Raw genomic sequence first — 24,512 nt, 5'->3', positions numbered from 1 at the left:
GCTGGAAGGGACCCTGGAGGATCATCAAGTCCTGTCCCCTGCCCCAGGGACAGGAAGTCAGCAGGGATAATAGGATCCCAGCAAGATAAACATCCAAATGTCTCTTGAAGGCATTCAAAGTAGATGTTTGAACCACCTCTGGTGGCAGTCTATTCCAAACCTTGGGGGCTCGGACAGTAAAGAAGTTCTTCCTATGCCCAGCCTGAAACGGTCGCAGAAGAATTTGTGACCATTTGATCTTGTCATTCCTTGGGGCGCTGTGGTGAACAGACGTTCCTCCAGATCCTGGTGAACACACCTAATAAACTTATAGGTGGTCACCAGATTGCCCCTGAGCCTGCGCTTTTCCAGGGTGAAGAGTCCCATGGCTCTCCTCTTGCACTCTCTCAAGCTTCTCCACATCCTTTTTGAATCATGGAACCCAAAACTGGACGCAGTACTCCAGCTGCGGCCTCAACAAGGCCGAGTACAAGGGGAGAATGATGTCCCAGGTTTTGCTTGAGAAGCATCTATGGATGCAAGCCAGTGTTTTGCTCACTTTACCAGCCACAGCATCACATTGAAGGCTCATGTTCATCTTGTGGTCAATCATGACCCACAAGTCCCTTTTATCCATGGTGCTAGCCAGCATAGCACTGCCAAGCCTATAAGCATGCTGCAGGTTTTTCCTCCCAAGGTGGACAACCTTGCATTTTTCGGTGTTAAACACCATCAGGTTCTCATCCGCCCATTTCATAAGCCTGTCAAGATCTGCCTGGATCACCCTCCTGTCCTCAGGTGTGGATGCTTTACCCCAAAGTTTGCTGTCATCGGCAAACTTGGCCAGTCCGCTTCTGACACCAATGTCAACATCATTGATGAAGATATTAACAAGTAAAGGCCCTAGGACAGAACCTTGAGGGACGTCACTGGTCACAGGGCACCATGACGATTGACTTCCATCAACCACCACCCTCTGGATCCTGCCATGGTGCCAGTTCCCCAGCCAGCAGATCATGGTGATGTTCAGGCCGCAGTTAGCCAGTTTTGCCAAGAGGTGATCGTAGGATACCAGATTGAAGGCTTTTTTTAAAGTCAAGATATATGACATTAATCTCTTCTCCCTTGTCTAGGTGATAGGTCACCTGTTCATAAAAGAAAATGAGATTGGTCATGCAAGACCTACCCGCAACAAACCCATGATGGCTATCCCTCAGGACATTGTCATCAGCTATCCTGTATAGGATGGCCTCTTTGATAATCTTTTCCAAGACCTTACTCAGGATAGGAGATCAGGCTGATGGGTCTGTAGTTTGCCAGATCCACTTTCCTCTCTTTCTTGAAGATGGGCACCACATTGACCTTCTTCCAATCTTCAGGCACTTCACCAGAGCACCAGGAGTTCTCAAAGATCTGTGCCAGGGGATGAGCTATGATGCCTGCCAGCTCTTTAAGTACCCTTGGGTGTAAACCATCAGGGCCAGCTGACTTGAAGGTATCCAGCCTGTCAAGGTGTTCCTTCACAAGGTCAGCTTTGATGGATGGTAAGGAATCTCCTTCACCTGGGCCTCCCTGCCCTGCAGTGGGCAGGGCCGTCCCATGGGACTTGTGAAAAGCTGACGCAAAGTACCCATTTAGCAAGTTTGCTTTTTCCTGGGCATCGGTTGTCAGTTGTCCCATCTGGTTTAGCAGGGGTCCAACGTTGCCCTTGCTTTTCCTCTGGCTCCCCACATATTTAAAAAAGGACGTTTTGTTGTCTTTGATATTTGTAGCCAGCTGGAGTTCCATCGCAGCCTTGGCTTTCCTGGTTTGCTCTCTGTAGGTCCAGACCAGATCAGAGTATTCCTCCTTGGTAGCGGATCCTGTCTTCCATCCTTTGTAGGTCTTCCGTTTAAGATGCAAGAGATCCATCAGGTCCCTGGGGAGCCAAGGGGGCTGCTGTGCCCTTTTGCTGCTTTTCCTCTGAGACAGGATGGACTTCGCTTGCACATCCAGGATTGCTTGCTTGAGGAGCAACGACTCATCCTGAACTCCCCTCCCCTTTGGGTTGTGGCCCTTTAGGGCCTCACTGACAGCCTCCTGAGCTTGTCAAAGTCAGATTTCCTGAAGTTAAGGACTTCTGTATTACTGCATGACTTGCCAGCTTTACGGCTGATAGTGAAGGTGATCAGTTCGTGATCACTGTCACCCAGCTTCCCTTCAATCATTAGGTCACTGATTAGGTCATCTCTGGTTGCTAGAACCAAGTCGAGCAGCGCTTTACCTCTTGTCAGCCTGTAGACTTCCTGTGTCAGATAGAGGTCATCCATGCATGAGAGAAAGCTTTGCGCCTGCTCAGATTTGGCTGAGTGCTCCTCCCACAAGATGTATGGGTAGTTGAAGTCTTCCATGACAACCATGGTCCTGGAGCATGCAGCGTCAGCCAGTTCCTGGGCGAACTCCTGGTCAAGATCTTGACCCTGGGTAGGGGGTTTGTAGTAGACTCCCACCATAGTATCCCCTGTGCTGTGTTCCCCATGGATTTTAACCGAGAGTGTCTCAAGTCCACCGTGGGTGCCAATGTCAGTTTGCAGGGATGTGTTGCTTTCCTTGACATAGAGAGCTACGCCCCCTCCCCTTTTGTCCACTTGATCCCTCCTGTACAGGGTAGAGCTGTCTATACCTGTGGCCCAGTCATGGGTGGAGTCCCGCCAGGTCTCTGGTATCCCTATGACATCATAGTTATTTGCATTTAGCAGTAGGACAAGTTTCTCCTGTTTGTTCCCCAAGCTCCTGGCATTTGTATATAGGCATACAAGTGTCCCCCCCTTGGGGGCCCTTGCCTTGCCTACAGTTTGTTCTAGGGCTGGGACAGGGGTGGGGTCCCTTAAGTGCCTTGGTCTTCCGGCTTTGCAAGGGTTGCTCAGCAGGTCAGCAGTGGCAATAGTCCCTCCGTCCCCCAGTCGGCTTAGTTTAAAGCCCGGTGGAGCAGGTCAGCCAGTCTGGCTGAGAAAAGCCTTCTCCCCAGCAGAGAGAGGTGGAGGCCATCTCTACCCAGCAGCTTGCTGCCTCTCTCACCAAAGAGCAGGCTGTGGTCATGGAAGCCAAAGACTTCCCAATGACACCAACACTGCAGTCTTTGGTTTACTACCTGGATCCTCCTCCTTCACAAACTCCCGCACTAACTCACATGCTGGGCCCAAGAGCAGGCCTGTTTGCATGGTCTGTTCATGAGGCTCCAGTCATGCGGCTCCCTGGGGGGCTGGGCAAAGTAGGAGCTGGGGGAGGGAGGGGCATGACCATCCTTGGCCCACTCAGCCTGCTCCCAGTTGACTAGGTTCTTCCTTCCACAGGCCCCTGCTTACCTGCAGGCAGGCCAGGGCTCATTGGGGGTCCTGCGGTCTCTCCTGAGGTTCCTAGGCTTACAGGGCCACAGTGGGCTTACACCTGCATGTCTTGCACTGGAGCCTGGACTCTAATGAGGCTTTTGCCATTGACAGGCCCTTTTTAAATTGCCTAGCTGAAAGAACAGGTTAGGAACTATTTTGAAAAGCTGGACATGTACACGTCCAGAGGGCTGGATGCAATGCATCTGAGGGTGCTGAGGGAGTCAGCTAATGTGATTGTAGAGCTGCTGGCCAATATCCCTGAAAAATGCTGGTGACTGGGGGAGGTCCCAGATGATTGGAAAAGGGTAAATATAGTGCCCATCTTTAAGAAAGTGAAGAAGGAGGATCCAGGGAATACAGACCAGTCAGCCTCATCTCAGTCCCCAAAAAAGTCACGGAGCAGGTCCTCAAAGAATCCATTTCTAAGCACTTGGAGGAGAATAAGATGATTAGGAACACTAAGGACAAGACCTGCCTGACCAACCCAATTGCCTTCTATGATGAGATGAGTGGCTCTGTAGATGCAGGGAAAGCAGTGGACGTGATATACCTTGACTTAAACAAGACAAGATTCCTTGATCAAATGTGATATCTTTTTTTAGAACAACTAAATAGTTGGAAAAATTGTTCTTTGCAAACTTTCAGGCACAAATATCCTTCTTCAGGCATAGGGAAAATCTGAAGATGCCTGAAGAAAGGTGTTCGTACCTGAAAACAACCAATCCAGGATCGAGGTAAGACTAACTGGCCTATAGTTTCCTGGGTCCTCCTTCCTCCCTTTTTTGAAAATGGGAACCACATTGGCCCTTTTCCAGTCCTCTGGCACCACACCAGAACACCATGAGTGCTCATAAAGCCATGCCAGGGGTTCTGCAATGACCTCTGCTAATTCCCTTAGCACTCTGGGGTGGAGATCGTCAGGACCAGCTGATTTAAATATGTCCAGTCCCTCCAGAAGTTCCCTGACTAGATCCTCACTGACCCTAGGCCTGGGTGCACCTCCCCTGGGACCTGAGGGGGTCCCGGTGTGGGGGTTGATCCAGTCCCTGCTCAGGAAAATGGAGGCAAAGAAATTGTTAAATAGGTTAGCTTTGTCATCTGGTGTGATGACCAGATTTCCTAGCGTGTGTTGCAGGGGCCCCACGTTACCCAGTACCTTCTTTTTGCCCCCTATGTATTTAAAAAGGACTTCTTGTTGTCCTTGATCTGGGTCACTAGTCCCAGTTCCATCTCCACCTTGGCCTTCCTAACCACCCCCCTGCAGCCCTGAGCAACCCGAGGTATAGTCCTCCCTGGTGATGGCCCCTCCCTTCAATTGGGCGTACGCCTCCCTTTTAGCTAGGAGACATTCCCATATGCTTTTGGTGAGCCATGGGGGATTTTGCACCCTCTTGCCCCCTTTGATCTGTGTTGGGTTTACCTCCCTTTGGGCTTGGAGGATCATCTCCTTAAGGAACGACCACTCTTCTTGGACACCAGGCTCCCCTCCCCTCTGGGACCTCAGTGCCTCCTCAACTATTCTCCTTACTTTAATGAAGTCCGCCCTCCTGAAGTCCAGGGCTGCTGCCTGGCTGCAGGCCTTTGCCATCTTGCGCTGGATGGTGAATTCCAGCAGGCAATGATCACTGCGGCCCAGGTGGTCGAGCACCCGCAGCCCCTCACCAGGTCATTGCCCATGGGCAGCACCAGCTCCAGCAAGGCATCTCCCCTGGTGGGGCTATGCACCTCCTGGGTTAGATGGAGGTCCTGTATTTTGGCTAGGAACCTACATGATGGGTCAAACCTGGCTGACTGCTCTTCCCAGCAGATGTCTGGAAAGTTCATGTCACCCATGATGACCACGTCCTTTGACCTAACTACCTCCGTGAGCTGACTTAAGAATTCCTGGTCTAGCTCTTCCCCTGGGTTGGGTGGTCTGTAGTAGACCCCCACCGTTAAGTCCCTTTCCCCTTGACTTTCTTGTAGTCTAACCCAGAGCACTTCAGTGTGCCCCTCCTCTGACCTTGTGCTACTTGATGAGGATGTGTATTCAGCTGATGGAATACCAGGAATAAATCTTTCCACTAATCCATTTGGGGAGGATTTTATACAGCTGATACAACATAGCTGATACTACTGAGTTTTCTCACATATAATACACCCCACAAATAAAAAAATGCACCTTGTTTTTGGAAGGCAGAATGTAGAAAAAAGATGTTTTCAGAGTTATGGATGGCTTTGTGATGAGGAACATGTCCTCACGCAAACAGAGTATCCAGAAAGTGTGGCTTCCAAGGAAACAGTTTGTGTGAAACAGCAAGCAGCAAGCAGCTTCCTCCTCATAGACTGTCATTTCTTGGACACTGTGTTCCAGAGGGCTTACTCTATATCACACAAGGTTAGGCTCCAGACACTTGCAAGGACAGTAGCAAGACTACAAGTTGTTTACTGTACTTAATTCTTTATACAAGTTCCTGTAAATAAAGATGTGGAAACAACACAGAAGCCTCATCAAGATACTACCAGCAGCTTACTTGCTGCTTCAGGCACAAGCTACATTTTTAGCCAATAGCTACAGCTGTGAGCAGGGCGTGCAGTGTCTCCACGTATTCTTCTAGTTCAGTGAAGAAAAAAGGCAGACATCCCAGTTTGGTGGGGGGGGGAGGCTGACTTTGGGTATGAGGGAGGAAGATGTGCTATGCATGTGGTAAAATATGGGATTTTTAGCATACAATTAAGATTCTTCAAATGTTAATTGACTTCCATTTTTGTTTACATTCAGTTCAGTACTCCCTGTCATGAAAAGCCTTAAAATTTCTATCAACTGTGCTGAACTAGTCAAATCCATGCTGGGCACATCTACATGTACAATTAGCATAAATCAATAAACTCTAGATATATTGCACTGGAGTTTATTACTCCCACGTGCCCCATTAACATGTGCACCCAGGATTGCAACATGTTGAGCTCGGGCAGCACAGCCCTGGCTGGCAGGGGCTTTGGGGAGTCAGCCTGCCTGGGGCTGCTCCCTCAAACTCAACATGCTGTGGAGGGGCTGGCTAGGCAGGTGCTCCAGTGCAGGCCTAGCTGGCAGACAGCCCCTACAGTAAAGCACCCTTGTGTTGCAGCCAGCTTCTTCAGCATCTACACATGCATTGCAGCAGAGTAAAGTACTGTACTGCAGGATAGTACTTGTATTATACTGCAGCAAAGTAAATTAGTTTACTCTGACCTAATGGCATTGCATACTGGCATTTTACTGCAAAGTTAATCAATCAGTTCAGCAGTAAACAACTCATGTAGATGTATCCACAGAATACTGAACAGCTCATATGATAACTACCTACCAAAAGAAAACACTTATGCCCCACAGATGTTCCATACTGACCACAGTGGACTCACTGCCATGGGACTGTAAGCCATTCAAGATACAAAGAAGCACCTGAAGGCACATGCATTTGCTTTCCACCTTGACATTGTTTAGCTATTTTCTCTGTTTAGGTATTAGTATGACAACATTGCAAGCTCAAGCAATAACCTATTTCAATAAATGATCATACTCAGATAGGAACATGAACACATTTGCCTTAAAAATAGCTTCAAGGTTGTCTTGTAGACCAAGATTATCAATGGCATGTCCCTACTGAGTCTTTGAAAAATTCAGGATTTTCTTTCTATGTCAGCAACACAAGCTTACATGAGAATAAGACACTCTTATTTTGAAGAGCATATACATGGAAAGGCATATAATTATACTTATGTAGCTCTGTGAATAGCTGCTCCCATACAGACAAGCCCATAGTTTCACTTTCACTGGGCCTCTGCTATCCCTTACTTTTAACAGTGTCTGGATTAAGATCCCACCTCTGTTGCTGGTTATTGCATTTTTTGTTCTTTGCACAACAAAAAGATATGTCAAAAACTACATAGTCATGGTAGGGTTCCAATTACTTGGTTTATGAAACACACACAACAGGCAAAACCCAGTTATATATTCAATATGCCGCTGCTATGGTAAATTTCCAGACACAGAGCACAAGCAAGCACTGCCGGGGGCTCAAAAACTACTGTAGTAACATATTAAACTCACCTGGACCATAAGGTAGACAGAAAAGCCCTCCCCTCATCCCTTGCAGTTTGCCTCTTTCCTCTGAAGGTTTGTCAAATACATGGATTTTGTAGCATATCATTCTAAAAGGAAACAAGTCTCAGGAACTTTCCCAAAACACCCTGCTGACAGCTCCTGCCCTTTTATAACATGAGGAATTCAGCTCTTAACCAAGTTGTGATGGCCCAAAAGGGTATGGTTTATCAGGTAAGTTAGTCCCAGGGCACTTAGGGCATTCGAAAAGCCCAAGGCATAATCAATCAAACCTACAGAGGTTTCTCTCAGCTGCATAGGTTGGATTGAGAGCAAACAAAATATATGTTCCCCTAATGTGAAGTGAGGAAGAACCAAAAGAGAGTACAGAAGAGAGCTCCGTGCATGATCAGAGGACAAGAGAACAAATCTTATGAGAAAAGACTGAGAGGCATGACTCCTCAGCCTGAAGGAGCGAAGGCTCAGGGGGGTCTCAGTGGCAGCCTATAAGTATATAAGGGGTGTGTACCATGAACTGGAAGATCATCTGTTCACCAGGCCACCCCAAGGGACAAGGTCTAACGGTCACAAAGTCCAGGAAGACTGTTTTAGGTTGGACATAAGGAAAAGCTCGTTTACCGTCCAAGTCCCCAGAGTCTGCAGTAGACTCTCAGAAGTGGTGCAAGCAACTACTCTGGATACCTTTAAGATATTCTTGGATGCTTATCTTGCTGCGATCATTTGACCCCATCAGACTTCCTGACCCTTGGGCAAGGGACTGGACCCGATGATCCTGCAAGGTCCCTCCCAGCCCTAATGTCTATGAAATCTATGGAAATAGGAACATACAGGCTGCCTGTGTTGGCTGAGGCCAGTAGGTCAGGGTGCTCCCGCATACCTCACAGCATGCCAGAGACTGCTGAGGGAAGCTGACCACAGCCCACCCCTGACTGGCTGTCAGACACACTCCTCCAACCCCCTGCTGTCACCATGGACCCTTCCCCATGCCCTAGGCTTCCAGGAGAGGCCTAGAGTAGGTCACCATAGCACACCCAGCAGCCTGGCCAGCATCAACTGTGGGGGGGTGGGAGGAAGAAATCCCCTCTCCTTCTCTCTGCCCCTCACTTGGATCAGCCCAGGTGACCCTTCTCTCTCCTTGCTTTCTTCTTGGTTTAGGCTCATTAGTCAAGTGACCTGGCTAGAAAAAATCCCTAGGGGAGGGGAGAGCGCTCTCTTCCTTCCAGCAGGCATTTTGAAAGCTGCAAGAAAATGTCCTAGGCTGCTGCCCAGAGATTTACTGTAAGTAAAAAACCTGGAAACTGCCATGAATTATGGATTAGGTCTAGACAAGTTGCGTCTTAAAAGAATCATTGTGTCCAATCTCCGTATAGAATCAAGTGCTTATGTTTGCTCAAGTGTATTCTGACTTCCTCATTGTACCCCTTCCCCCGACCCCTGATCAATAAAGGTGTTGGGTTGCAGCTTGCCTTGATGTGTTACTGAGGAGAGAGGCTTTCCACTCCCAGCTGGGACAACAGAGTTTGTCTTTTGATTTTCCTTTAGTTCTACCTGATGCTGTCTTGGGACACTTCGGGCCCAGAAATATTAGTGTGGGCAAAGCACCCCTAAGATTCGCAGGGTCTGTGTCCCCTGGGCTTCACAGAGCCTTACCATAAACCAGTGCCCGGATGGTAGAACCATTACCCCAGGCTTGCAGGTGTTCTCCAGGAAGTGGGACAGCCAGCGGTAGGCTCCCTGAGGGAGATTCCTGAAATGAGATTTTTGGGCCTGGCACAGTGAGGCAGGTGGCTCTTTGCAGTATGCCCCCTACTGTGCATAGCACAGGGCACACCATGGTGACCTGCTCTGGAGCTCTCCTGGAAACCTACAGCTGGACCTAAGGGAGGGTCTGTGGTAGTGGCAGGGATGCTCTGTAGAACGGAGGATTATGCCCTTTGGTTGCCGCTGCTGCTGATCTCCAAGGGGCCTAAACCTGCCTTCTAGGGAGTGCCACTGTCCATGCCACCTGGTGCAAGCCTTCCAGGCTGTTGGGTGCATCCTGCTAGAGCTCTGCACCAACAGCAGCCAGCAGGATGTGCCTGGCAACACAGACATTTCTGGATGTTTAAACACACTTGTTAACATTTATAGAACTTCTGAGATTTGTGAATACTTTTGCCAGTATCCAGGAGATGATTCTACATTGCCATGACCTGAGAAACATCCATGAACTAAACTTACTGCATTTATTCCCCCAAATATTTAAAACTTTGTTTTAAACATTGAATTGGCAAGCTCTGCTACTTAATTCATCATAAATGTTAGAAATGCACAGCTTGCATCTTGCTCCTGATAAGAAAGAAATACTGCCCAAGGCTCCTCTCCCCCATCCTCCTTAGACTTTCTCATACTGATTACAGAGACTGGAATTTAACTGCATGGCCTTGGGGTATAAACTTTTGAACTCTTGTGGTTTTGAGCATGCTTAATGAGCTGTTGCATATTTACCTCTCCGCCCTGTATACTCAAATAGCTAATTATACTATACATGCGATGTATGTGATGTAGTTACATGTACGTTTGTATGAAACAGAAGTAGGCTGCAGGAATTCCTGTGTCTGAACATGTGCCCAGGAGAGAGAAGATAAAAAACCGCTTGCAAATGCAATTGGGGCCAGAGGTGATTTGAGCTTCAAAGCTCCACTCTCTGACCTTTGTTTGCAAACAAATACATCCTTTTGTGCCGACTGATGTCTGTGTGTCTGTGATCTCTGCGTTGCCTCCAGGGAAACAAACCACCTTTGTCAACAATTTGGCCAGTCAGGCAGGAGCTCCTTGGACCACCCCGGGACCCAGTGACAAGATTGTCCCTGCCGCCACGGGGAGTGCGCACCGAGCCGCCTTTTTGGTCTTGCCCAGGGGGTTTGAGACATGAGTCGGGGTACCCGGGAGGTTAAAGCTACCTGTGCAAAATTCTTAGTTCCTGAGGACACCAGACACACATTCTGGCATTCTGATCGAGATCTCTAGGATACTTGAGTGAGTATATGAATCCCCTAGCCCAATTTGATTTCTGGATCTGGGGACAAAGAGACTTGTTCGATTTGGTTTTGTTCCGGGGATTCTTTTGGACCGGTATTTGGTGTGCATCAGATGCACTTTTGTGGATGGTTCTGGCTCGGATCCTTTAGTGAGCGCTTTCTGGTATTTGGTGTGCATTGGGTGCACTCTTGTGGGCATTAAAATGGGTGCGAGTAGCTCCCGTGTAGAAAGCTCAGGTACTCCTTTGGGTTGTGTTTTACGGAGCTTTAGCAAATTTACAAAGCAGGCAGATTATGGGGTGAAGATGAAAAAGGATGATTTAATTAAGTTTTGTCAACTCGAGTGGCCAACATTCAGGGTCCACTGGACCCCAAAAGGATCCTTTGTAGTAAAAGAAGTGATAGCTATCCATGACATAATTATGCAGAATGGACACTGAGATTAGTTCCCTTACATAGACTGTTGGTTAGGAGTAGTCCAAGATCAGCCACCTTGGATTAAGAAATGCTTAGTAAAGTCTCATGTGATGGTTGTTAAAGGAAAGACCCCAGGAGGACTGCCTGTACTCCCTGAATCTAATGTGGGGAGGGGATCCTGAATTGGCCGAGTATCGGGTTCATTCTCCGGTCACCCTGACGGGTAGTGGGGATGAATCAGACACCTCCTCAGGACCCAGTCCTTCTGCACCACTGCTCCCTGCCTCAGGGAAACCACCACCGGCGTATCAAATTATACCTAATGATTCAGAGCGAGTGCCTCAGCCAAGTCCCCCATCTGAATCAGGGAATAAGGGCTATAATTTGCGCAAGACTGTAGAATCACGGCCGGTGCTGAACTGCCCGATGCGAGAGGTTATCGGAGAGGGGGGCGATGCAACTTTTGTCTACACCCCATTTAGTACTTCAGATCTATTCAGTTGGAAGAATCAGAGCCCCTCTTTTCGTGAAGACCCTGAAAAGATGAGGGACTTGTTTTGATCCATTGGGCAAACCCATTGACCCACTTGGGCTGATGTCCAGATGATGCTCCAAACCCTCCTGACCCCTGAGGAGAGGAGATTAGTATTGGGGACGGCAGAGCGCATTGCAGCAGCCAGGGAAGAAGTGGAGGGAGCTGCTGGTAGTACCTTGTGTGATACCTGCCCTGTTGAGGAACCGGGATGGGATAATCATACCGCAGCAGGAAGAGAGCTGAGTGCATGGTATCTGGGGATTATAGTGGAAGCAATGGGAAAGACAGTGCCTCGGGTTACTAATCTGTCTAAATTTTATGAAGTGAGACAGGGAAAAGAAGAGGATCCCTTAGCCTTCCTCGGGAGGCTGTACGAGGCGTTCCGCAGGTTTTCGGACCTAGATCCAGAAGCCCCAGATAATCAACGCATGGTAAATCTTATGTTTATTGGTCAATCTGCTGCTGATATTCGTAGGAAGCTACAGAAAACTGAGGGAGGTCCCAAGAAACCGATTTCAGAGCTGGTGGAAATCGTATATAAGGTATATGGGAATCATGAGCAAGCGCAGGAGCGCAAGAAGGATAAAAAGGCTCAGCGACAGATGGCAGCACTGGCAGCTGCTATAACTGGAGGTAACCCTGGAAAGGCTGGGATACAGAAAGGGAAAGGAGGAAGAGTGGGAGCAGACATTTGTGCTTACTGTAGGGAGAAAGGACACTGGAAGAGGGAATGCCCAAAGTTGAAGGAGAAGAGAGAGGGTGAACCAAGGGGTCACCTCATGAGGGCAGAGGAAAAGGGTGAGGACACAGAATGAAGGGGACAGGGATCTAAGACCACTACCCTTCGGGTTGGAGCCTGAGAAGATCCCATGGTAACTATTAGGGTTGGTGGCAGAGACTTTGAAGCCTTGGTTGATACTGGGGCTACATTTTCAATGATTCCAGAAAACCCCCCCTGTGTAGGAACTAGTGAACAGCATGTTCTTGTGGAAGGGACTGAGGGAACGCAATCCCGACTCCCCGTTTGTAAGCCACTCCTCACCAAAGTGGGGGACCATTTGCTTGAGCACTCCTTTGTATATTCCCCAAGTTGCCCAGTTGCATTACTTGGGCGAGACCTACTCACAAAACTGCAAGCTGAGATATTTTTCAGAGACGATCAGATGATGGTCCAGTTACCTGTCAAGCAGAGCTCAAACTATCAGATGGGTCTCCTGGAGGACTGACGCCCTGTAGTAAGTTCTGAAGATCACATTACTGGAGTAGACCCTTCGGTATGGGCTGATGGAACCCCTGCATGAGCTAAGTCAGTCTCCCCGGTAAGGATCATACTCAAGAATGGGGAGGGGCCCGTTCGGGTAAAGCAGTATCCACTCAGCCGAGCGGCCAGAGTTGGACTCAAGCCGTTAATAGAGAAATACAAGAAGTACAGATGGCTAATGGAAGGGTCCTCACCATATAATACCCCCATTCTTGGAGTGCCGAAGGCAGATGGGGTCTCATATAGACTGGTCCAAGACCTGCGAGCAGTAAATAAGAAGGTTCTTTCAGACCACCCTGTAGTCCTGAACCCACACACGATTTTAACACAAGCACCGGGGAAGCCGAAATATTCTCAGTGCTAGATTTGAAAGATGCTTTCTTCTCCATTCCCCTTCACCAAGAGAGTCAAAAATTGTTTGCTTTTGAATGGGAGGACCCAGATACTTTCCATAAATCCCAGCTCATATGGACAGTTCTCCCACAAGGATTCATAGCAGCCCCCCATATTTTCAGACTTGCCCTTCAGAAGGACTTGGAGTGGAAGGGATCACACCCCGCAGTGACTCTCCTTCAGTATGTGGATGACCTGCTGGTTGCAAGCCCAAATTTGCAACTCTGCGAGGAAGCCACCAGATCACTGCTAAACACCCTAGGGGAAAAAGGATATAAGGTCTCTAGAGAAAAAGCCCAAATATGTCAGCCTCAAGTTACATTTCTGGGATATAAGCTCTCAAAGGGAGTCAGAGCCCTGAGTGCGGACCGCATACAGGCAATCCAAGGTCTAGCCTCACCTAAGTCACCCAAGGAACTGCGGGCATTCCTAGGGCTAACTGGGTTCTGTCGACTATGGATACCAGATTATGGTGGAAAGGCTAGACCACTGTATGACTCCCTGACTAAGGAGAGTCTCACTGAATGGAAATGGACTAAAGAAATGCAGCACGCCTTTGATCTGCTTAAGGCAGCATTAATCCAGCCCCCTGCCCTGGCCATCCCAAATAATAAAAAGCCATATCGACTGTATGTTCATGAGAATCGAGGGGTTGCATCAGGGGTGCTGACGCAACCATCAGGCCCAACTTGAAGACCCGTGGGATATTACTCAAAGGTTCTAGATCCAGTTGCGCTCGGGTGGCCAGCCTGTCTTCGGGCTGTGGCAGCCACAGCAGTGGTTGTCGAAGAAGCCCAGAAGATAGTCATGGGTGTGGACATGGAAATACACACCCCACATGGAGTTCCCCAGATTCTAGGGACTGAGGGAGGAAAGTTTCTCAACCCCTCCAGACAATCACGGTATGAGATATTTTTGCTCTCTAATCCAGGACTTACTTTCAAACATACTACAGCCTTGAACCCTGCAACCTTGCTGCTGGAATCAGGGAGACCAACGCATGACTGCCTTGAGGTCCTGAATCAAACCACACAGGTGCGACCTGATCTTGCTGAGGACCCAATTGAAAACCCAGATGCTGAATACTTTGTAGACGGCTCCAGCTCTGTCATCGATGGAAAAAGACGAACAGGATGTGCAGTGGTAACCTTGGATAAGGTAGTATAGAGGGAATCATTGCCGAGCTCATGGTCAGCACAGGCCGCGGAACTCACTGTGCTCACCCGAGCATTACAGTTGGGGACAGGCTGGTGGGTTAATGTATATACTGATTCTCACTATGCTTTTTCTATGGTTCATGTGCACAGACTATTGTGGAAAGAAAGAGGTTTCATTACGGCTTCTGGAAATAAAATTGCTAACGGCCTCCAGATTATCAAGCTACTAGATGCACTCCACCAGCCTAAAGAGGTAGCACTAATTCATGTACGAGCCCATGGGAAGACTGCTGAGGAAAAGCATAAGCTTGAGAACGCAAGGGCTGATGCGGCAGCAAAGAAAGCTGCATTTATTGGTGGAGAGGCAGAGGAAGTATCCAGACAGGCCTTGTCCCATGCCATATGGCCATACATCCAGAATCTAGTCCCACAGTATTCCCCTGAAGAAGATAAATTTGCACAGGAGGCTCACGCAGAAAAGAACTCTCACGGGTGGTGGATAGTACCAAGAGGGAAAGTCATGATACCCAGGCCATTGCTTTGGGAGGTGCTGCACCAGCTCCATGCAAGTACCCATATGGCAGGCTTGGCTATGGGTGATCTAGTGATCTGCCAAGCAGTAGCCCCAGGGCTATATGTAGAAGCTCAGCGTATTGCTACCAGGTGCATCACATGTCAGAAAGTAAACCCTTGAACGAAACCTTCTGTGCCAATGGGAGGTAGACCCTGGGCAGCGTACCCTGGACAAGCATGGCAGATTGATTTTGCCGAGCTCCCACGATCCGGACAGCAGAGGTTTTTACTTGTCATGGTAGACCAGCTCTCCGGTTGGGTCAAGGCATGGCCCACCAGAACTGCCCCTGGGGCTACAGTAGTGAAGTATCTGTTGCAGGAGATCATTCCCCGGTATTCTCTGCCCGAATCCATCGAGTCGGATCAAGGACAACACTTTGTGGGAAAGGTAGTTCAAGAAGTCGCACAAGCCCTCAAGATCACTTGGAAACTACACACATCATGGAGACCACAGAGTTCAGGACAAGTGGAACGCATGAATAGGACCTTAAAAACTTACTCACCAAGATCTGTATTGAAACACACCTTAAGTGGCCTCAGGCATTGTCGCTAGCTCTTACTTGCATTCGAAACACTCCCCGACAGGGCATTAAATTAACCCCATATGAAATTGTTTGGCATGCCTCCTCGAGTCTTACCTCCTGGGATGCGAGAAAATGTAACTTTTGAATTAGGTAATAGTGAGCTTCACATGTACGTTATTGCTTTGCAGTCTGTCTTGTCTTCTCTTCACAGGTATGCAGCCTCCTTTCAACGTCTGCCTTTAGACGTTCTGGTACATGAATTCCGCCCGGGAGACTGGGTCTTGGTGCAGCGGTGGAAGAAGGAACCTTTGACTGAGAGGTGGAGTGGCCCTTTCCAGGTACTTTTAACAACCCACACCGCTGTAAAGATTGCCGGCCATGACCGTTGGATACATCATACCCGTGTAAAACGACATCCACGAGCGTCAGAGGACACCAGCTCCCAGGACGAGCTCACCCCGGAGGCTGAGCCATCCTCAGAACAAGAAGCCAGCAGGTGGAGCTGTGAACCTACTGGTGATCTCCAAGTGCGCCTGAGATGGCTTAATCAGAGTTCAGAAAATCAGATAAGGAAGTAACAAAGAAAAAGTTTAGGCTGTATTTGATCTCAAGAGAGGGAGGATATGGCGAAAGTCTTAATATGCCTTGTTGTTATCTATGTAGTAAAAGAGGCAGGATTGAGCAGCCCTAGCCGTCACCCTATATCCCCGTTTCCCTCAATTGCTCCCCCAGAAGCAAATTTGTATGTTGACATAATGGAAAGAATTGCAGGTACCTTCAATCTCACCAACTGCTGGGCCTGTGGAAAACTCCAGGAGGTCAGAGGACGGTGGCCTTGAAAGACTTTTCCTCTGGCCCCAAAGTGGCTAGTGAGTAGTAAGGCGGATGTTAAGAGTACTAGCCAAGAATGGGAAGCAGAAAGCATCTTGAGGGGGGAATATTGTTAGAAATACACAGCTTGCATCTTGCTCCTGATAAGAAAGAAATACTGCCCAAGGCTCCTCTCCCCCATCCTCCTTAGACTTTCTCATACTGATTACAGAGACTGGAATTTAACTGCATGGCCTTGGGGTATAAACTTTTGAACTCTTGTGGTTTTGAGCATGCTTAATGAGCTGTTGCATATTTACCTCTCCGCCCCGTATACTCAAATAGCTAATTATACTATACATGCGATGTATGTGATGATGTAGTTACATGTATGTTTGTATGAAACGGAAGTAGGCTGCAGGAACTCCTGTGTCTGCACACGTGCCCAGGAGAGAGAAGATAAAAAACCGCTTGCAAATGCAATTGGGGCCAGAGGTGATTTGAGCTTCAAAGCTCCACTCTCTGACCTTTGTTTGCAAACAAATACATCCTTTTGTGCCGACTGATGTCTGTGATCTCTGCGTTGCCTCCAGGGAAACGAATCGCCTTTGTGCAACAAGCCCTGAATGAGGGCAGGATAGGCTGCCTGAGTAGAGGGATCCAGTTGGAGTCCAAACTGGATGATTCTGGGGCCCAGTGTGGGGCTGGTGAGAGTAACATCAGTGGATGCCATCTGTGAGGCATGGGCTGCGGTTTAGGGGAGGTACAGAGCTGCAGATAGCGCCACCTGACATCGGGGCAAGAAATGGGCAGCCTCCCGCTTAATTAACAACAATTAAATGTCATCAAAGCGTGGTGGGAGAGAAGGCAGGTGTTTGGCCCAGAAACAGGTGGGCGGGCCACAGGCAAATTGGCCCAGATAAGGCCCCCTGTTACACCCCCATTGTCTTCACACATAATACCTACTCCGAGTCCTGCCTTTGGTATCTGTTTTAACCTTTGTTTCAAGGACACACATTTTTTTTCTTCTTTAAACGACCATCCAATAGAGCTGATTGAAAATGGTTTGCTTTTGTTTGTTGTTCCCCCCAGGCAAAACTTAAATGAAAACAAAACAGTATTAAGATGAATTTTCCAAGGAAAATTATATTACCTTGGCTAAAGATCACATGCCAAGGTTTTTTGACTATAAGATGTCACTGCAGTGTTACAATTCAGTTGTCTTACATGGCCATTCTTCCTCCTAGACCAGGATCCCTGTCTGGGCTTCAGATCCTGTAATATACCAAGGCTTCCCTTCTTGGCTAGAGGAAGCACTAAATCTCTAGAGTCATGGCTCTAAAGGGAGTCCAATTTACAGAAGACAATAGGGGCAGGAGACCACAGGAAAACATCACAAGGCACCACTTATACAACCTGAAATATTTCACATTTCTGTTTTCAGGTTGTTCATCCCCCCACATCAGTTGATTCCATGGAAAGCACACTCTGCACAAACAGTTAGTTTAAATGAAAATCCTATTTTATGTCAAAAGATTGTTTCAACGGAAAGTTTGTGATGAGGCCTACCCACCAGTGTTTCTGCATATTTCCCCTTGTTTCAAAGTGGACTTGATATTACAGGTGAGATTTTTAAAGATTTAGCTAAAAGACTTGGAACTATATTTCTGTTTTGACACTGCAATTCAATTTACTAAAACATTGGGGTTCAAATCCTCTATTTAGCATTGAATACTTCACTTTATATATTTTGCTCCATTGAATAATTTTCTTTACTTTTTGCTAGTTACAGTTCTATAGATTAAGAGAGCTTATGGCCTCCTGGATATCGGAAGTTATTATATTTCATTCAGATACCACCGTATTCAACCTGATCACCTTATTAGTATAGAGGACTGAAATATTTTAGTTTCACTGAACTGCTGTGTGGCACATTTAGATAACAAGAGATGGAAGTGCCTCCACCAGGATACAGTGGTGGGGAATTGTTTAGGTAATGTATCCAAGATAATGCTATTGGATGAGCTGTGCTGCATACTACAGAGAAAGCTGCCAAACTGCCAGTGTGATATGAGAGAGAATTCCTTCCTGACCCCAAATCTGGCATCAGTTTGACTCCCAAATATGTGAGAAATACACATGCCTGGGCATCCAAGGAAAAAGATTCTTTTTTCCACCTCAAAGTACTAACTTACCTTATCTGGTGTCCCATCTCCTGCTGTGGCCAATCTCTGAAATTCCAGAGAAAGGTGAAATAATTCCTTCCAGCCTTCTGCAGACCACTGTCAGAATCCCTGAAGCATGACATTTGGTTACCATCATTGTCTAAATCCTAAACTGCAAATGTTCTTAGCATGTGGAGGTCAATGCAGGACTTCCTGTTCTCTTCACAGCCTATGAAAGAAAGGAATGAAAAGAAAGCAGAGGAAGAAATAGAACTTCAGTTTCCTTTGTGTGTCCCCAAACCACTAGGCTACTGGGTAAAACAGGACTACCTTTGCTGCTCTTTCACACATGGTGTGTAGACATTTTTTATTTGGGGGCGAGGGGGTTGAAGGAAACATTTTGTATGGCCCCAAAACAAATTTTGTTTCAGCTTTTCACCTCAGGGAAAACATGCGCACCTCTATTTTGGTTGGGATCAAGCTGTGGGGTGCCTTTATAGGGGAGGGGGAGAGTTTGGTAGCCAATCCAAAACGTTTTTTGGCACAGCCTTAATTATTACAGGCACTCTCTTCAGAGTACAGTCACACAGTATTTGTCACGTGGTGACTATGTACATGACAGACTCCATTTACTACATACTTTATTCAATTCTGTATGTTATCCATCTTTACCAAGACTATTGCTGATAGTACAGCACATCTTTGTTTTCAGACCCTCTACCCATCTGTCACGGGGTCACGTAGGTGCCCCATGACTGGGATTGAGATTGACAGAGCTGCCAAACACCAGGGCAGCTCAGGTGCCGGTTGCCAGGGCGACCAGGCGGGTCAGGTGGCCAGAAGGGGGCAGGGCCGGGCCTTTATAAACAGCCCAGGCGGAGCCTGACTAGCAGTTCCCGTCTGGCAGCTGCAGGAGCTCTGTGGCAGAGCTGAGTGGCCTGAGTTGGTGGTGGCAGCCTTACCTTGCTGACCGGTTGCGATGATGCCAGGGATGAGAACACCCTAAACGGAGGTAGGGTTGGGAGCCCTAGAGGGGCTCGGAGTTTGCATTACGAGCGAGAAGGCTCTTTGTTGGTTTCGTTACAGCCGTTTGGGCTTGGCTTGTGTTACAGTTAACCGGAGGACCGGGTGAGGCTGTAGGGGTGAGAGGAGGCCTCACGGGAGCTCCCCAATAACCTGGGGGCCCCGGGTGCCCAGTAGTAGCACAGGAGCAGTGCCAGTGGGGCACTACTGTTTGCGCCGGAGTGGCGTGGTGTATGGGGGCTTGGACCCCAGCCCATGAGGGTGGCAGTTTGCCCAGTGGGGCAAACGACCCAAGAAAGGGTCAAGGGGCCAGGCACGGCTACAGCCACCTGAGCCCCAAGTGTGGGAAACGTGCGGCGCGAGAGGCGCGGTATAGGCCCCAGAGTGGGCGAGGCCCCAGAGGAGGTGAAGCACGAGGAGCGCGGTATAGGCCGTAGAGGGGGCGAGGCCCCAGAGTGGGCGGCAGGTGCGGTGAATGCAACCAAGACCCCGAGAGGGGCAGCAAGTGCAGTAAGCACGGCCTGAGAGGCGCTAGAGGTGTGGCAGAGACCCTGAGAGGGGCGGGAAAGCCCAGGTATAGGCCCCAGAGTGGGCGAGGCCCCAGAGGGGGAGAAACGTGAGGAGCTCAGTAGAGGCCCCAGAGTGCCACGTTCACTGCGCCTGCCGCCCAAAGACCCCGTGAGGGGCAGCAAGCGTGTGAGTGCGGCCAAAGACCCTGAGAGGGGCGAGAGAGGCCCCAGAGTGGGTGGCAAGCGCGGTGAGCATGGCAAAAGACCCCGAGAGGGGCGAGAGGCACTATAGGCGTGACAGAGACCCCAAGAGGGGTGGGAAAGCCCAGAGGTGGGCAAAAGGCCCTGAGGGGGCGAGGCGTTGAAAGAGTACCTGGGCGAGGCAAGCCCAGGGGCACCAGGCTAGGGGCGCTGGTGGGGAGACAGGCCCAGAGGCGCCAAACAGGGCATAGGGACACAAGGACCAGATATCGTCCACAAACAGCTGCGAGGCTTGGGGTGTGCTAAAGGGGAGGTTTGGAGGCACGCATAGCCCTTAAGGCAAGGGGTGCACAGAGGTACCCCATACGGAGTAGGGGCAGGGACATTCACACTGTTCACTGGGGGGATAAAGGCAGCCTCCCATCTATACCTATTTATCATCAAAGTCATGGCGGGTGAGAATCTGAGGGTGCTGAGTCCACCTTATGTGACGGTAGGGGGCGCTAGGGAGTACACGGCCGCTCCTAGGCCCCACTCCCTCACACCATCAAACTAGTTCCTTAGTTGCAAGTTTGGGATGACCTTGACCATGTTACTAATAGCAAGGGTGTTACATATATAGCTGTATGTATCCATGTACACAAACACATACACCTATACATATGGAGTTAATATGCAACTGAGAAATTACAGGTGCAAGTATAAAATATTATGTGGTTCCAACATTTATTATATGTATTAACGTGGCCCATTATAAGGCTCCATATTTGTGTCCCTCCTATGCATCTAACCATAATCCTTTGGACTATATTGTACTGCTGGATATAATCCTATACACTGTCACAATGCAGTATAATGCACAACAGTCTATTCCAGCTCTGCTGCTAGACAACCAATTGGCATAACCAGAGGCACTAGTCTTCCATGTAGGATGCTCTTATATACTGCAGATTTCTAGAGATATACCAAGTTTAGGGCCAAACCTTGCATCTTTTTGCAAGCAGAAAACTTTCCACCCTTCCCAGAAACAAACTGGTACATATGGGAGAAATATAAAAAGTTTAGAATCGCTTCATTTCATCCAGAGATGGCTTTCCAGATTTCTCTCTGTCGCACTGGTTTGATATGACATTACTCATGAATTACTAGTTTTCTAGCTACTAAAAAAATCACAACACTCTTGTGATTTGCAAATTTTGCCCCAATGGAGATTGGTGATTTGCTGATGGTCAAAGTCACCTGCAAGTATTTGAAGAATGTAAACATCAAAAAACAACAGATGAACTACAATAAGTACCCAAGTGGGTAGGGCTGGGAGGAACAACAAAGGTATATTTTTAAATGACCCAGCAAGCCAAACTTCCTACCTGAGCAATCTTTTGGGCTGTGGAAGTCTCTAATGATGTCTTGCTCAAGTCATTTAAAGCTTCTTTTTCTGTATGGTGTCCTATATCAACTTCCTAATTTATGACCTACTGGGCGCATCTACACTAGATGCTAAATGTGCAGTACCCTAATAATACTGCACAGTAGCACGCCATGGCAGAAACAGTACTAATATGCTGCTGCACGGTATTAATAGGCTACTGCACAGTAGCGTGAGTAAAAATGTGTGTGCTGGTACTACTGCCCATTAACAACAGTTACTGTGCATTGATTTAGTACTTGATTATACAAGTACTATACTTAATGTGCTGTAACTACAGTCAATTAATGAATGTGTAGATGCACCCACTGTCTGGTCTTATCACTCAATGTGAGGATTCCATCTACCCCATTTTGGATTTGTAGAGATTGCAGCTTTCAATTAAATTCTGCAAAGTCTGTTGGACTCCACGTTTGTACAGCGGGCTGTTCAAGATGTTCATCTTATAAAGTGTTTTGAAGCATCCATAGCCAGATCTCAGTCTGTTCAGGTAGACCCAGGCTTCTCTGTCAAGGTCATGCCCAATGGGGGACTTGTTTGCTGTTGGCATAAAATGATGTAGGAATAGGTCTGACCTTTCCTAACCATTGCTGCCCATAGGTTTGGTTCACTACCTCAGTCTCCTCCAGGAGCTTGTGGGTTTCATGTAGAAATGGTTTATGACTTTTTAAGCCTCTTAAGCTTCCATCTGTTTGGGTCTTCAGTTAGCAGTCAATGGAGCAGGTGATTTTCATCATCTCTTGCCTCTATTGCCAGTAACAATGTTAAGGTCTGTCTTTTTGGCTACATACAGATAGTCAAAAAGCCTGAGGCTGAATTGATTCAATCTTCACAGATTAGTCTAAACTATGGGGATTGAATCAATACGCAAGTGAACAGATACTCATTTTTGATCCCAGAAATGCAGCCACATACCTGCTGTGGAGCAGACCAGAAACTAGAGGTTCTAGAGCATGCCTCCCTGCTGGGCTGGAGGAGACGGCTTGTGCCAAGGCTATTCCTCCCACCCTGGGATGCTGCGGAACTGTAAATTAATGCAACTCTGGAGGGTATCTGGGACAGAAGTTCAATAAACTGATTTAACCTAAATCAGTTAAGTCTGATACTACATCCATCTAGGTTTATCTTAAACCAGTTTCAGCCATTTTGGAAGCAGTCTACCTGCACTGAACTTCTGCTGTGCTACAGATTTGAATTGGTTTCTGATCGCTTATACCAATGTATGTATAATTGATGTCCCTAGCCCTTATGGCATTTGATCTAATGCCCAAGAGTACAGGAAGTACATGTATATATGTATGTATAATATTACAATGAGAGACTGCGGGATCTGAACCTGTTCAGCCTTCACAAGTGAAGGCTGAGGGGGGACCTGGTGACCATCTATAAACTCACTAGGGGGACCAGAAGGGTTTGGGAGAGACCTCGTTTCCCCTAGTGGCCCCGGCATAACGGCCACAAGTTGTTAGAGAGTAAGTTTAGATTAGACATCCATAAGAACTACTTCACAGTTAGGGTGGCTAGGAGCTAGAACCAACTTCCAAGAGAAGTGGTCCTGGCTCCTACCCTGGGGGTCTTTAAGAGGAGGATTGATGCCTACCTAGCTGGGATCATTTGAGCCCAGTTTTTTCTCCTGCCCAGGCAGGGGGTCAGACTTGAAGATCTACAAGTTCCCTTCCGACCCTACTTCTATGATAAGTTGTACAGACAGTCATGAGTCTCTGTGCACTGTTAAGTAGTGTCAACTTTTTAGTGTGGCAACTTCTGGACCATCCAGGAGCACAATATTCTGCCAGGGCATATGCCATTGCAAGTGGGGTGGTTCTGAGCACTTTAAAGTTGGCACCCCACATCATGCTAAACACTTTAAGGCAGCTACCCATGAAGAAAATTTACTGCCAATCTTCTTAATGTAGTGTTTATAGGTGAGGGAATGGTCTAAGGTGACTTCCAGGTAGGTTGGTGTATGATCATGTAGTACTTGTGGAGATGGTTAGCTATTAGTTCCATGTTAGTATTCAGTGTCTGTTTCTTGGACAACTATGGCAACATCATCAGCATACATGTATTGCTTAGATGTTGCGTGCAGGAAGTCTGAGATATATACATTGAAAAGTACTGGTGCTAGTACTCACCTTGGGGGACTCCATTCTTCAGGGTTTATACTTTGGTTTTTCTCGTTTTTTTCCCCCAATCTCCAGGGATGTATTTTCCCTTTTTTCTAATTTCTAATTTCAATTTAAAGCTATTCTGGACAAACACATTGAAGTGGGCCACCCAACCACAATTCCTCCCTGTGAAAATGGATGCTGATGCAAAGGCACAGAGTATGTGGGGGCCCAAGGGCCCTGGGCCCTCCAGGAAGAGGACTGTCACCTGAAATACATAAAATTGCCATATGCCCATCATCTCAGGCCCCCCCCACCCCAAAAAAAAAAATAAAGTTGGTGCCTATGTGCTGTTACACCACTTTATACCATTTTCATGTGGCCTTACAGAACAGGTGCAAATTGTTATGCATAAGTCTCTTGTTTGGTCACTTTGAATCTGCTCATAGAAGCCTTTCCTATATATTGAAACCATCTGGGTCTAATCCAAGGTGGACCTTAGACTCCAATCCCTCTGAATTCTAGGAAGGTTGATAGCCCAAGCCAGTTCTGAACTTCCCTTGTCTTCAGTCTCAGTAAGGATCAGACTCAAAAAATTAGGATCCAAGAAACATAAACATTAAGAAAGTTTGCATTCTGATCCAGATACGAACTTAAGACAGCTGAAGTCCATCTCTATAGTAGATGGTTTCACTATGGGATAGCATCATTATATCTGAGTTTTATTATAGCTTTGCTGTACCATAGGCTAAAAAGTGTAAAAAATAAGAATATTTAAAAAGAGGAATGGAAAGGACATCTGTTGAGGTATAAATTTCAGGGTCTTTATGCAAAGATCAGAGCTCTGCTCCTTAATAGTCATTATACTCTATAAAGAATTATCCATGATTTCACTGATAGATCACCACTGGAAAAAAGAAAAGCATAAAAGCATTCCACCTGTATTGCTGGCAGATGGCTTA

The 24,512-nt window shown here is 47.6% G+C and overlaps 1 long non-coding RNA gene across 2 annotated transcripts in view; it reads right to left on the bottom strand.

Annotated features, from left to right (window-relative positions):
* Positions 1-24,512, bottom strand: part of LOC149873815 (uncharacterized) — a 303,143-nt gene that overhangs the window by 239,808 nt on the left and 38,823 nt on the right. Inside the window, exon 4 of one of the 2 annotated variants that reach the window (XR_016439886.1) lies at positions 18,314-18,512. The exons of the other annotated variant lie outside the window; for it this stretch is intronic. This is a non-coding gene — a long non-coding RNA (uncharacterized LOC149873815). The remainder of the gene's footprint in view (positions 1-18,313; positions 18,513-24,512) is intronic. 2 annotated transcript variants of the gene reach the window in all.

This window comes from Crocodylus siamensis, chromosome 1, assembly GCF_052110815.1.
Source record: "Crocodylus siamensis isolate JL-2025a chromosome 1, ASM5211081v1, whole genome shotgun sequence".
In the NCBI taxonomy this organism is placed as follows: Eukaryota; Metazoa; Chordata; order Crocodylia; family Crocodylidae; genus Crocodylus; species Crocodylus siamensis.
The sequence above is the reverse complement of the archived record's forward strand: the minus strand, read 5'-3'. Positions and strand labels throughout refer to the sequence as shown.